This window comes from Magallana gigas, chromosome 3 (assembly GCF_963853765.1).
Source record: "Magallana gigas chromosome 3, xbMagGiga1.1, whole genome shotgun sequence".
NCBI classification, from domain to species: Eukaryota; Metazoa; Mollusca; class Bivalvia; order Ostreida; family Ostreidae; genus Magallana; species Magallana gigas.
This window is the reverse complement of record NC_088855.1, coordinates 14664046-14668963: the sequence shown is the minus strand read 5'-3', so window position 1 is coordinate 14668963 and position 4918 is coordinate 14664046. Positions and strand designations below refer to the sequence as shown.

Below are 4918 nucleotides of genomic sequence, written 5' to 3'. Positions count from 1 at the left end.
CTAAGCAAAGTTCGGTCTCTTTGTTAAAGTTTGATTTTTAAATGAACACCATGGCACCCTCGTTGAGCCGGAATATGTGATTCGCTTATCACTCGTAACCATAACTTTAAAAACAAATCTTTAAATTCCTTACTGGTCATGGACCATTATCCGACATTGCAGGAATAGATGTGGCGGCAAGAAGATGTAATTGGTGAACGTTAGGCCAGTACAGTGAAACTTGCTTTGGTCGAAGTTAAAAATTCGAATTTTCCGCTTTTTCGAGATAGAGAGGATCATATTTATTGCAAAGAATATGACAAAAATTAACATTACACATACTTGTCAGCCGGAATAGCTCAGTTGGGAGAGCGTTAGACTGAAGATCTAAAGGCCCCCGGTTCAATCCCGGGTTCCGGCACGGAACAATCCGGCGGCTGACAGCCAGACATTTTTTCTTTTTTTCAACTTCAATGTTATATCCTACCTTAAAACTCATATCGAATGTTTTACAAATAAAAGGAATAATTCCTTTATGATAAGTTTATCAATAAATGGTTTTGTACTACCGCACAACTGGCAGAAATACTAACACCATGTCCTTTATGGTTTTTCTATACATGTAATTATGTTATTGTAATAAAACCTGCAATATTGTCGATTTTAATATCTACAAAAATGATAAAAATAAAACTACATGATAAAGATATCCTGATTGAAATAAATTACTGATTTTCTGTACGTGTTTAACGCTAGTAATATTCTCATTTAATAAATTTAAATGCGTACTTTTATTTTTTGTAGCATTTTACAGAATCAAAATGATTCCCTAATTTGCTTCAAAAGGATTCATAATTTATTCCATAATTCGAGCAAGTGTGGAAAATTAATTATGTTTTATCGAAAACAAGTTACAACTATAAAATCTCCATATCTTCTCTAGTTTCTTTAATGATAGGAAATCTTGATTGGAATTGAAATTGAACTTTTTTTCTCCAAACAGTCAGCAGATTTCCAGACAATTAGAATTACTTGTTTTGTTTGTTTTTCTGTTGGGGGGTGGGGGGGGGGGGGGTTATACAGAATATTCGGGGTGGGGGTAGGGGTGTTTTATTAGTCAGAACAGCCCAACCCCCCTGTAAAACTACACAATCATAATGATACAAAATAAAAGTGAAGTGCAAAAATATAATGAATTTTTAAATACGTTGATTCGACATTGTGTATATCTATGCTCAATATTCATGCTGTAGCAATACTTTGATAAGCACTGTGTTTAACTTAAGTCTCGTTAACTAGTTGAAAGGAACATGATATCAAATAAGCAAAGAAAAAAGAGGAACGCCATGTTATAAATACGACACCCTCCCCCACCCCATACTTGTCTCGGCGTTTTTTCGAGGATGGCTAAATCTAAGGCAAACCAATCAGAACATTTTACAAATCTACCATATATTTAGAATGACCGATAAAATGATGCTTTTAAAGGAAATATATATTGGAATACTTGATAATTAGTTTTTACCGGTGAATATGATATTTAAGCATGTAATATGTTTAAAATAAAAATTTGTAACCACCCCCCCCCCCCCTCCCAAAAAAAAACCCCGAGTTTAGCGCGTTGCCTAATTTAGCAAAATGTACTATATACAAGGTCCTACACCTAAGAGACATGGTTGGTTTGCTACAATGTAAATTGTATGTGAAAAGTTTGTGATGCGGGAAACTGAGGCCGGACTTAGACTGAAGAATGAACGATATCGGTGCCCGGGAATTGCTTCATTCTTCAGTCTAAGCCCAGCCAATCAGTGGCCTCAGTTCCACTAAAAATGTACCACAAATCTACCACAAATTGACCAATGAGATTATGCATGCTTCTAAGAAGAGTAAATACAGGGGATAGAATCCGCCATATTGGATGTGGAATATACATACATTTTAGCGTAATTATAAAAATCTTTGTAACCCCCCAAAAGCTATATTGCTGTGTAGTTTAGCAAATTGATATACTAGGAGGCCCCAAGCCCTTTGTCTACAATGTCCAAAAGAACTGTATAAGAAAATAATACAATTTGTAGAGGGTTTGTGACTTCGAAAAGGAAATGAGGCCACTGATTGCTAAAGATGATATCCCAGGCTATCCAGCGGCGCGGATCTAGAGAGGGATTGACCCCCCCCCCCCCCCACCCCCCGAAACAATTAGCAGTAAAACCAAATATCTTGTTCGAATAAATGCATGGAATATATATATATATGAATATGAACAGGTCAATAGAAATTGAATAAATTGGCTATTGCACATTGAAAGGGAAACTCTATTTATAAGTATGCTATCGTAAATACTTAATTAAAGTACTCGTATAATGAGCTGCATTACATTCGGGGGTAGTATTTCAATGGAAATACAACTGAAGATGTCATGATAGAAGTTCTAAATGATAGAAGTTTGTCTTTATAATGTATTTCTGGACCATTGTCGGTCTATTTTGATTAACAACTTTAAAGTAGATCAATTCCCGTCATGTGATAATTTTGTCTCATTATAAATGGAATAACTTTATGTAAGTTAATTATGATAGCATTTTTATATTATTATAATATACGGAAAATTATACCTTTAGTAACAAGAAATGATTCAAATCTCAAGTGTCTTTCATATGGATTTTAATAAAGGTTAAAATTACATGATGAAATATCATATCAGTTAACACATTTTACAGTAATTAGAATTTAATCAATTGCTCCACACGTTTTCAAACTTTATTTCATTATGTGAGCATGTAAGGAAAATTATGGTTTGTCAGAAACACATTTTAATTGCATCAAAAATAGCCTTTACATTTTTCTGTAAATTCCTCTATTTTTCAATTTTTTCTCTCCAAACTATTAGCATGAAAAGATGTACACATGCACCGGGAATTGCATGGGTTTTCGCGGAAATGGGGGGGGGGGGGTTGAATGGGGGTGCATTGGTCAGTAGATTCGGAGGGATTCTTAAAAATTAAACAGGTACATGTATCCTAACATAAAAAATACACATTTAATGCAAGAAAATACATAATTTTGAATGAAAACAAAAATGTTTCTTTGCGTGAATACATTTTCAAGATCCATATACATGAATTCATACATGAATGTACATGCTGTAGTAGAACTTTAATAAGTGGGAAAGGGAATGTCTCCTCAAATTATATTGTCAAAAAAAAATGTAAATCTTCATTACATGCATGCATGTATATGTATACATGACCTCCTCTGTCCACTGCCCCCCATATACATGTACTTATGCCGCCCCCCCCCCCCCCCCCAGGACTCTCAAGGTCTGGTACAGAAATGCACTCGTGCAGTACTATAGTATATAGCAGAGATGCAGGTTTATATCACGGATAGGATATCAGACAACATTGAATTAACATCGTGATAGCGTGCACAGTTACTTTCTGTTGGTTTGATCAACTGATTAATGATGTTTGATCGATCAAATTTTTTAGAATTTTCAAACATGATACATATTTGATTATTTGATAACCGATCGTTGATAGAGTGGTGTTGTTTTTTTTTGTTATCGGTGTAAGTGTCTGAATCGATCAATAATGCATGTATTGAAACATGTATCATGTCATTTAATCAATAAATAATACGTTCTCTGAGCATTCATGTTTTTTTTCAAACAATTAAAAATAAACATTTTTTTTTAATTTCAAACGATACAAATTTCAAAATGTTCACACATGAAACCCACAGGTTTGTTTGTTTTTTGTTGTTGTTCTTTTTGGTACAAAATATGTATACGCAGAGAGAGAGAGAGAGAGAGAGAGAGAGAGAGAGAGAGAGAGAGAGAGAGAGAGAGAGAGAGAGAGAATCGATCATGATGTATAATACTCGAATTCCAAATATCTAATAAATACCTTGATTGATTCATCAATCTCTTTATTTCATATTATTTGTTTTAAAAATACAGATGTACTTTGAAATCAATACATGTTCGTGAGGAGGCACTTCAAATGTGCCTGATTTTATGGTAGAGTGTAAATGATTATATTGATCAAAATTGTTTATGTCTCATCTCTTTTAATTTATCTTTAAATTCCATGAAATAAATAACATGCATATATATGATTTCACAAAATCGATTTTGCAAGAGGAAAGGTTATTTGAATATTATTTGGGGGAAAACAACGAGAAAACTGTTATCTATTTTAAAACTGAAAATGATATGATATTTACTCTGCCTTCTCTGTATAAAAAGTAACCGAATCTGCGTTTTATAAAGCTAAAGCCTGGAAAAACGTGTTCCCACCTTGATATTTCCCCCCATATCATACAAATGATAAGACGGAATTTCACGCGCAATGCCAACTTTTTTATCTGAGAAAAGCTCGCAGAATCAATGGTCAGGCACTGTGTTCTGAAAACGTCACACCCTGAGAGATTTTGGCATTTTGGAAACTTCGTGGCTCGTTGATTAGATAACTGTTATATATGAAAGTCTTTCATGTGTATATCGCGGCGGTTTATCTATTGTTTTCTCTCGGCCTCCACGTGGTACAAACGTGTACCCCTTATCTATTTAATCTAATTAGCTCTTAGACAACTATGGCACGCAAATATTTGTTTACTTTATAGTCTCACAAATATTATATATTTATCATTCTTACAGTCCTACAAAAGCATTTTATAAACACAATGAATATTCCAATCAATACCTAAAAATATAATTTTTCATTCATGCATTACGAGTGTTGTGGTTTATCTTATGGGCGTGTTTGTTTTCATTGTTATCGTTTTTACTCAGAAAGGCGGTACCTTCTATTGACAGGTGCTCTCAACGTCAGAAAACTGATTACCGTTGCTATGGCGACAACGTCTTAACCAATCGATCGAAGCAGTTCTATGTCAATCAATGACACTTCGCGCTTTACCGAGGCGCGGGAATTGC

General features: G+C 34.2%; 1 non-coding gene across 1 annotated transcript; it reads left to right on the top strand.

Annotated features, from left to right (window-relative positions):
• Window positions 1–327: 327 nt before the first annotated feature.
• Window positions 328–400, top strand: Trnaf-gaa (transfer RNA phenylalanine (anticodon GAA)). Its single transcript has one exon. It is a non-coding gene; the product is annotated as a tRNA-Phe (tRNA).
• The last annotated feature ends 4518 nt before the right edge of the window (window positions 401–4918 follow it).